Source organism: Sinocyclocheilus rhinocerous, unplaced genomic scaffold (genome assembly GCF_001515625.1).
Source record: "Sinocyclocheilus rhinocerous isolate Xijiao unplaced genomic scaffold, SAMN03320098_v1.1 scaffold677, whole genome shotgun sequence".
Taxonomy (NCBI): Eukaryota; Metazoa; Chordata; class Actinopteri; order Cypriniformes; family Cyprinidae; genus Sinocyclocheilus; species Sinocyclocheilus rhinocerous.
The window spans coordinates 2,087,721-2,098,423 of record NW_015633185.1 but is presented as its reverse complement, the minus strand read 5'-3'; the positions used below and the strand labels follow the sequence as shown (position 1 = coordinate 2,098,423).

At 39.2% G+C, this 10,703-nt stretch overlaps 1 protein-coding gene across 10 annotated transcripts in view; it reads left to right on the top strand.

Moving 5' to 3' along the window:
* Positions 1-10,703, top strand: part of LOC107743565 (LIM domain-binding protein 3-like) — a 46,997-nt gene that overhangs the window by 6,780 nt on the left and 29,514 nt on the right. The window lies entirely within an intron of this gene.

Genomic DNA, 10,703 nt, shown 5'->3' with positions numbered 1-10,703 from the left:
TGTATACATCTCAATTTCGAAAAATTTACCCTTATGACTGGTTTTATGGTCCAGGGTCACATATGATTTTATATAGATTCCTTTTTTCAATCAATTCAATCATTTCTTTGTTTCTTTCTGACTGATTGACTGATTGACTGATTGATTGGAGTTTGTAATTTAGAAAAAAAAAAACACCATGAATCAGTATTGCAGATTGATGAGAAGTCTAGCTTTTGTTTGCATTATACTCTATTTTAGTGTAGAAATTTTTCCAATTTTTTTTGAGGAATTGTACTGACATATAACAGATGATACACAAGTATTTGCTAACTTTCTTTGGCTAATATACTGGACCTTCTGAATTGGGTGAAATATTGTTGGCAGATGCTTCTGTGTATGACTCCGAGTGCTCCTATTCAGCGCTAGGTGCTGAAATTAGGGTTTTTCTTGGCTGAGAGCAGCTCAGACTGTAACAGATGGCACACAGAAAGCATCAACTTGCAATTCAGTTCAAACTGAAAGCAGCAGATGAGGGATATAAATACCTCTGGGTGGTTTGGATGAAAAGGTACTGCTAAGGAAAATAATACTTTTATCTGGAGAATGCATTAGACAGTAATTAAGTAACAGCAACAAAGAGACATTGGCAAATGGCAGATACAGTTTTGGAAATTAGAAAAGGTCAGCTGAATGAAATTATCCCCAAAAAATTACAAAATAATTTATTTACTAAATTATACTAAATCTAGTCTATGAACTCACTAAATGCATTTAAACTATACATGTTTATTAAGTTTTTACTTTATGGAAACTACGAAATGTGTAATAATCAAACAGTTGCATTATTCATTATTCTACAGAAGTTGAGATCCAAGCTTTTTTAAGCTGTTGTGTTGTCACTAACATGTATAGAATAACACAGATGAGAAAATCATTTATCCTATTGAACTGAGTGGTGGTAGGAGTAAAAGGGGGTTGGGACGCCAATGTAAAAGAGGAAAGTTATGGGGGGTTATCCATCATATTATACTTACACTAATGTTCTGTGACATTTCATTTGATACTGTGGTGTCATTAGAAATGTGTTTGCCTCTGAAAAGATGTTACAGTTAAATGTCAACAGGGATCCACTCTTTAGGATCTGCCAAATAGTTTGAGGATGTTTCATCCATTGAAGGGCATTTGCTGCAGCCTAATATAAAACTCAGCATAGTGTTTTTGTGGGCTTTCTTGATGTAACCTAATGAACCAACTTGTGGAATAGTGTTTCACCTTTGTGAAATGATATTAGGGAGTTCAAATATGAATGTTTCAAATTAAGGGCTACTCTCATTCACATGGTATTCACTGAGCATCCAGTTAAAGCTTGTGAAGATCGAGTTTTATGGTTGGCTTGAATTTGATCTGCATTAATACTATCAGTGTGTTGGATTAATGACACAAATGTAGCTGTCTCTTCACTTGGACCACATTCAAAGTTGTTGTTTTTTTTAAGCTCTAGAAATAGGACAACACCCCTGGTGAGAGTGTTCCCAACAGTGTTGATTTTCATTGTGACTTTCCAGTGCTGGACTGCTTATATGACATCTCTCCACACGCCTGTTCTCTAATGAGCCGAGGGAAATTGTTCATTCCACTCAGTCTTCAGGAAGATTGATGCTGGCAGATGAACACAAACCTACTTAATTTTTAAAGCTGATTATTGCATTCTCTGTTCCCATGAGCTAGTTGAAAGAAAAAAGGGGCTACAGTAGCCTTTTCAGTCTTTCATGGTTACTTGTTTTTGTGTGTGCTGTACTTATCCACTGTATTTTTAAAATATTATATAATATATATTTTCACTGGCTCCATTGCAAATCATGTATATATGTTTTAACAACATACCAGTACCGTTCAATTTTTATAAAAAAATATCAGTTATTTAGCAAGGATGCATTCAGTTGATCATAATCGACAATAAAAAAAAACCTATAATGATTCAAATAAATGCTTTCATCAAAGAATCCTGATAAAGGTTTTATGGTTTCCACAAAAATATTAAGTAGCACATTTATAATGATATAATAAAGAAATGTTTCTTTAATAGACATGTTGATTTGCTTGATTTCTAAAGGATCATGTGACACTTAAGACTGGAGTAATGGCTGCTGAAAATTCAACTTTTCGTTATTTTAAATTGTAATAAAATTTTACAACTTTGCTGCTTAGACTGTATGTGTGATCAAATAAATGTAGCCTTGGTGAGAGACTTACAATTTTAAAAAAAATTGAATGGTAGTGCATATTATATGCATCAGAAAAATATGTTAATATTTTTCATTCAATGTTTTCTTTATAAAAACAATCTGCTATAAATATATTTTTTTTGAAAACAGTTGCATTCAGTGAAAAATTATTTGTTTGCAACAAGTGACAGGAGGTTTTGTTGATTGATTGATTTCTGTTTTTGCATCATCATGCTTAGACTATCGTGAAATGTCCTTTGTTCAAAATATTGCTTCACATAACTGTACAGTAAGCATCAAATATTTTCTGATTGGCTGATTTTGTGTCACATTGGACATTCTTCAGAGCAAGTTGTATGACCCTCAAATAGTTGTGTTAATAATGCTATTATATAATGCTAGTCCCTCTCAGATAGTCCCAAACCAGTAGGCAGCAAGTACCAGTCTTGGTGTTTGCCTTGAGAGCCTGAAGCTGGTGCTGCTGACAGGCAGAGCTGTTTTTAGATGGCTGCTGAAGGTCAAGTCAGTCCTGCTGGGGAAGACTCTAAGAGCTATAATATACCAACATCCACCAAAATGACACAATTCCGTCCAGCACTACAGAAATATTTGATGTTTTTAACCAAAGCTTGTTCTCAGATATTTCAACATGTTGGCTTTGATGTGCTGTGATAAACTCTGGGTCTTTTTCACATGTGTTTTATTCATTTGCTGTCGGGCAGGTTTACTCAGCTCTTATATGAGGGGTGCTACAGCAGGGGAGGATCAGATCACATTGCATTCATATGGTGTTGGATTCTTTTCGGTCTTGTTAGCATAAATGAGCCCATCTGGTTAAATACTCAGGCCTCAATCATGAGCGAGTACTGCTACTTCTGTCTTATGTAACTGATAAAGTCTTCACCATTTCAGATATTTTGACACCATGACTGTCAATTCAAATCATGATTGGTACAGATCTTATTGTGTTAACTTAGAAACTGCAGAGAACAAGGCTATACTAATTCAAATCCTAATTTAATTTCAGCTAAAAAATAGATTTTTTTCTTCTTCTGCAGAACACAAAAAATAAACATTCTGAAGGCTGTTTTCCAATACCATTCAAAAGCTTGGGGTCTTTTTGGGGTTGTGTTTCATGCGACACTGAAGAATGATAAAAATTCAGCTTTGCCATCACAGGAATTACAGCAGGGGAGGATCAGATCACATTGCATTCATATGGTGTTGGATTCTTTTCGGTCTTGTTAGCATAAATGAGCCCATCTGGTTAAATACTCAGGCCTCAATCATGAGCGAGTACTGCTACTTCTGTCTTATGTAACTGATAAAGTCTTCACCATTTCAGATATTTTGACACCATGACTGTCAATTCAAATCATGATTGGTACAGATCTTATTGTGTTAACTTAGAAACTGCAGAGAACAAGGCTATACTAATTCAAATCCTAATTTAATTTCAGCTAAAAAATAGATTTTTTTCTTCTTCTGCAGAACACAAAAAATAAACATTCTGAAGGCTGTTTTCCAATACCATTCAAAAGCTTGGGGTCTTTTTGGGGTTGTGTTTCATGCGACACTGAAGAATGATAAAAATTCAGCTTTGCCATCACAGGAATAATTACATTTATATTAAAATATATTACAATAGAAAACAGTTATTTAAAATAAAATAAAAATTAATTAATAAAAATACAAAATTACCAATCCCAAGCTTTTGAATGGTGAGTTTAAAATGATATTCCCTGAAGGAAAATAGTGGGACTTTATCCATTTTCTTGATTTTATCCATCAGGCATTGACTGGATTGTGGAAAGAGGAAAGATTACAATCATATTTTGCACTGGAGTGATGTGCAAAAGTAATCGTACAATAAGACCAGGAATGTTTACTAAGAAAGTATATAGGGTGCATTGTGATTTCATGTTGACATTTTATTTTTGCTTTACAGTCCATCTGTCTAGCCATCAAATGTCTCTCTCTAGTTTTCCCTGTGGCCTACTTTCCCCCCTGCGATTCACTTGACCCATAGAACAGCTCCTTTGTGTTGTTGTGAGTGAGCAGGAGATTTGAGCTGGCATATCAGCCACTCATTCATCCAGGCATCAATTGGAATGAGCTAGAATTGAGAGTTAATGCATGTTTCGTGTGCCAGGCGTGGTAATCCTCCCTTCAGTCTCTCCAAGCCTTTGTTTTCCCATGCTCCCTTCCTTTTCCTTTTGCCGTTAGTTGTGCTAACCCCGGCACAAAGCAACAGTACCGGTGCATTTACTAAAACAAGTAAATCTGAATTAAAAATGTTTTGCAAAACATCTTTATGCATATCTTTTTTTCTGCCAAGTTTTATATTATGTGGCCTAATATTCAACATAAATAATGAAGCCTTAAAGGGACGGATCACCCAAAAATGAAAATTCCAGCATCATTTACTTACCAATTATTATACATTATTGTTCCAAACCCGTATTAATGGGTTTCATTTTTGGGTGAAGTAACCCTTTTAATTCGTAGCACAGGTCAATTTATGAGGATGTCGCCCCCAGCACGTGAACATTACTATCACAGTGGCCTTTCTGAAGGTAGCAGGACACTCCCCTGCTAGATGTGGCAATTAGACTTGACGTTTATAGAGGAAAAAGACTCTTAAAACAACCCCTGCACTCTACCCATTCGCACAGATACAATTAGAGCAGCTGTCAAGCAGGAAAATGATGGCAATTGCTACCCACTGTGAGTAGTTATATATACAGAACACTTTTTTGAAAGGAGGAGGAAGAAGCCTGCCATTTAAAGCTATTTTGGACTTATCGTGGCCATTTAACTGTGAGCATAATCATTCCAATCTCGATTTAACCAAAGGCTGGACGTTAGATTCTGATTGATACCCAGACCGGCAGAGTTTTTTTTTTTTTTTTGCCAAACCTAGTGTGCCTTATTCTTACAGTCTTGTACCTCAATAAGCATATGAGACAGAGTTTAGTTATTTGTGAATTTGTTCCAGAGGATAGCAGCTCTCCAGTTGGGAGCTGCAGTTATATTGGGTTCATAAACATGGTCAGTGAACTTGAGCTTGTTAATTAATTTGAGAAAATGATTATCAAAAACTGTGCCACGGCAGTATGCAAGAAGGGCAAATACAATCTGTCATATTTGCCAATGAGTATGTGTGAAGTGCTTGGATATAATATAGATCATCCAGGTGTCGGATTTCATTGATCATGTTAAGCTCATCCACAGTGTGGACGTGACCACAGTAGTGGAAACACAGCTGTCACATACGTTACATTTTTAAAGATATTACACACAGTAGCCAGATACTTCAAGCTCTTCCTAACAACGGCACTGATTTATGAGATATTATGGACTGAATTATCAAGATGAGGTTGAATCTGCAGGCTTTTTCATGTTTTTTTTTTTTTTTGTGTGTAAAAATATTTGTAATGGTTAAACCTGATCAAATAAGATAAGTTCTACACTCTTATTGCAAGCTGAAAGCATAATCAAATTAACCAAAATATTTCGTAAGCAAACACTCAAGGGGTGCAATCAAAGATTCTGTGTTTGCCCACCAATTATCAGCTTTACATTAGTAACCAGATATCCTTGATGCATGATAGTTTTAATCTTTCTTTTATGCTGATTACTAGTTTATCTCTATATTATACATTTTCTCACCTTTGATGTAACTGGATGAGTCTGTAAAAAGTGAGAATAACAGCAGTAACAATAAATTTGTGGCCACATTTAATGTTGTACTGCTGATTTTTGTCTGCAAAATACGGTCATTTCAATAGAAATCCATGCAAATCCACAACGGGTTCAAGTTGGACATGTGATATTCGCTGCAGTGACCTACAGAAAGCTGATTGATTTGAAAGTGACTTCTGTGTAAACTGTGCTTCATACAGTACATCGCTCATGGCAATAAACAATGGACCTTTTTTGCTAACTCGACAGGACCTTAAGAAACAAAAGCATTCATCTATCCGCACATCCCTCCGATTTCTAAGCTAAGTGGAATTTGAATGCAGCTTCAAAAAAGAAATATTTGTGTCTTTGATGGTTAAGTTGCATAATTTTTGTATTTAAAAGTGTTTGTTTAAAAACGCTGTGGGAGAAATCACCCATTCACATGGCTAAATCTTTTCGAAGTCTTTTATCTTGTCTCATTTAATGTTGAATAGCTTTAATTTCAGACTAAATTTGGCCAGTTAATATGTATATGTTTGACCACTCAAATTAAAGAACTATAACTAACTGTTGTATAATGGGATTTATAAGTGCTCGTAGTTATAAAGAGTTGTTTTGTCTCAACAGTATTTTTCATTTTGTCATTTATTGTAGCCAGTGCATAATTATGTTGTTCGTAATGAAGGCTCAATCTAGGTACCACAGGCTTTCAAAGCTTCCCAGTAGTTAATGAGAATAAAATAGCAGACACTGATCAATGTCTGACACTGATCTAGATAATTGAAAACCAAATAATTATTATTATTACTGCTAAAGTTAATTCATAACAGAATTTCTAAAGATATGGGCATAAATATTGCATTACATTAGTTGTTTTGATTGTTCTATGTTGTGGCTTAGAGTGAAGCACTTTGGAGGGATAGTTCACCCAAAAATGGAAATTCTGTCATCATTTACTCACTCTCATGTTATTCCAAACCTGTATGACTTATTTTGAAGTATGTTTATAATCAAAATGTTTAGTCCCCATTGACTAAAATAAAAATTCTAAATTTTTCTCAAAATCGTCTTTTGTAGTTTCTAAGCTTTAGCAATCTTACTGCTTGGTAGGTTTTGGATAATTGACAACAAACGTCTTGGTTACTTATGTAATCCTCGTTCCCTGAAGGAGAGAAAGGAGACATTACATTGACACTTGGGAGCCCCAATCTCCTCTGAGCATTACAAGAAATGGCCAATGACAATTGGTGAGTGGAATTTGCATGCCAAGCCACTCCCCGTACATACGAGTATATAAGATGGCAGCATACATCCACTCATTCAGGTTTGTGCTAAGGAGCCGAGAATGCATCCCGGCATTCGTTGTAATGTTCACGGTTGAGGCTTGAGGGACGTGACGTCTCCATTCCCTCCTTAAGGAAACAAGGGTTACATATGTAACCAAGACGTTCCCTTTCAGTCAGTCACGTTCGACGTTACGTCGACACTGACGTTAGGGGTACCTATGGAAAGCGCCACAACCAGAACTGTGTAATGAAAATTGAAGGTGCAGGTGCTGACAAGCAAGTTTGTCAGGACAGATGCACCTCAATTCGTAACCTACCCAATGCCCCATAAGCCAGATCACATATCAAGTATACATTCTCACAATACTAGATTTCAGCAACCGTTGGGGTGCGGAGACACATCCAAAAAGGAATGTGAATAGTATGACTGGTTGCAGCACAGTCTAACAAACACAACAGGGACTGACAGTAAAAATGGTCCAGGGAAAGACGTGGGTTTACCCAGGGAAACCGTAACATCGAAGAACATACAGGATTATCAAGGGAATCTCATGTATGGCACCTAGTCCAGTAAAAGTGGTGACTAATGGAATGCAACCCAAGTACTGGAAATGGCAACAGACTCCTCTGCTGAGTCTGAATGCTGCAGGGTGCTGGAGGAAATCGACCAGTATTCACCAGACGGGGAACTTACTGGAAGAAGATAAGGTGCAAGTATACTAACCAGAGGAATGGCACTGCAAGCGAGACACCGAGCTGTTCCACCCTCAAATTACCTGTTCGTACCCAACACACGGGAGGAAACTGGCTCAACCCGGAGATTATAGAATTTTGCAAAGGTATTAGGTGTTAGGTATTAGGTGTCGCCCAGCTCTACAGATGTTCAGATGCACCAATGCCCAGGAGATGGCAACACTTCGAGTGGGATGAGCTCTCACACGGTGAGAGGAACACCAATCAACGAACAGACCCCACTTCAGAGCATAGGCCTGCCTGGTAGAGGGGGCCCTAGCCTGAGTGATAGTACCTATCACAGCCCGTGAGAGGCCAGTGAGGTCCGCCACTTCTCGTCCAGAAGCCAGACACGCAGGTTCAACTGATCGGGACGTGGGTGCCAAATAGTGCCCTGCTCCTGAGAAAGAAGGTCCTTCCTCATGGGGTATTCTCCAGGGAGGGGCTGTTGCGAGGAGCATGAGATCAGTCCAGGTGGGCTAATATGGTGCAACCAGCAGTACCTGCTCCTCGTTCTCGCTAATCTTGTATAGAGTCTGTGCAAGGAGGCACACTGGGGGAAAGATGTACTTGCGCAAACCCTGGGGCCAGCTGTGTGCCAGTGCATCCGTGCCGAGGGGGACCTCGGTCAGGGAGTAGAACAGATGGCAGTGGGAGGATTCCTGGGAAGCGAACACGTCCACCTGGGCTTCCCTAAATCGACTCCAAATCAGCCAGAACATCCTGGGGATGGAGTCTCCATTCTCCCGGAAGGGTAAGCTGTTAAGAGAGCGCATGAGGAGCCTCTGAAATTGCTTTAGAGGAACCGCCGTTTTCCCCCTGAACGAATTCAGGCAATTCAGCACCGACTGAGCATGCTCGTTCGTGAGACATGCTGTCATGTTGACAGAGTCAAGGCCACCAAATTCCAAGCAAGCGCCACCATAGGGACAAATCCTGACGTACCCATGGTGGGGCAGCAGAGGGGAGGAAGATGGCCCAACCCGGGAAGCGTGGCGTCCCGAAGTAGAGGCAGAGGAGAAGCTCTTAACCTTACTCCGTGGTTCCTGTGGGAAGGCAGCAAGGGAAGTGTGAGGAAGTGGAGCATCCTGCAACCGCAACCTCTTGAGTAGCAAAACAGTGTGCTGAGACTGAGTGACAGTGAGGAAGCAGAGCATCGTTCACAGACAGATCCCGACACATCTGACCCAGAGATGAAGGAAATTGCTCTTTCATTGAGAATGTGGGGGAACAAGCATCATTGGTGCTGAACGCCCCTGGCCCTCCCCCGGGGGTGGGAGCCCAGATGTTAGTGGCCCCAAAAGAGCTTCTCCTTCCATCTCTGGGTCGCCCGTCTCATGGGCGCTTCACGGGCTTCTGGGAAGTCTTAACAGCGCCCTAAGAAGCGGGCTGCACCCTCTTCCTGTGGGAAGTTCGACACCCCTGCTGAGGAGTTTCGTCCTTGGATTCTTGTCGGGGCGGAGCAGATGTTGACACCACAGGGGGGGCGCCCTTGGCGACGGGCAGACAAAGAACCAGATCTCGGTGGTTTGGCAACCGGAGTGTCCCGCCAAGGCAAGATGTGCTTAATGGCCTCCATCTGCTTCTGGACTGCCGAGAACTGCTGGGCAAAGTCCTCGACAGTGTCACCAAAGAGACCGTAGTTCTTGTTGATCGTTCTTTCTTGAAAACATACGAGAAAGGCACTTACGAAGCGATCGGCTCTGAAGCAAAAATCTGAATGAGTGGATGCACGCCGGCATCTTATATACCCGTATGTACAGGGAGTGGCTTTGCATTCAAATTCCACTCGCCACTTATCATTGGCTGTTGCTTGTAATGCTCAGAGGTGATTGGGGCTCTCAAGTGAGACCCCTAACATCAATGTCGACGTAATGTCGAACGTGACTGACTGAAAGGGAATTAACTTTGGGAACTAACTAATTTTGTATGTCTCCTGATGCTGTTTCAGACACATAATTCTCATTTTCTTGTTATGGCTGGTCTACTTCTCAGGCTCTTGAAATAGGCTTTGCAGTCTTGGCACTTCTGTCTAAATCCTTGGCTCACATGTGTATGCGTTCATTTATTCATTACAAATTCAAAACAGATGGAAATAAAAAAAAAAACAGAGTCAGTTCTTCTCAATGGGAGATTTACTAATAGTCACTGAGGAAAACATAACACGGTGTCAAAACTTCATAATCTAACCAAAAGAGATTAGAGAGAGAAACATGCACACATCTGAAATCAGCTTTATTCATTTTGCATTCACACTTTTTTTGTAAATGAGACAGTCCTTAGACATCTCCATGGCCGGCTCTCAGCCATGCACATTCAGGTTAAAGAGATGCTTCTGGCTCAAAACATAGCTGAACCCTCACCAGATTTAGAAGAAAAGAAACAGACTCTAAATCTTGATTACCTAGTATTATGGTACAGAGATGACACAATGCCACCCATCTGTGAAGCCTGAAGGTTTTCATGTATCTACTATATATAACAGAATACCAATGATGTTCTGAAACATGCTTTGTATGTCATGGAGGAAAAGAATTGACTCAAAATATTTTTTAAAAGTTGTCTGCATAAATGAACAATCTTTTAAAAGCAACAGTTTTCAGTTACCAGTTCCTGTAGAATTTTTTTTAATCAGTCAATCATCCAGTGATGTTAAGGATAGGTTTTGATGTCCTTATTTAAATTCTGAAATTCTCACTAAACTTTTCAAGAATGTTGTATTTAACCCCAAAATCAAATTAAATAAATAAATCTAAATTAGGTCAAATTAACCTTAATTTTAGTAACATTA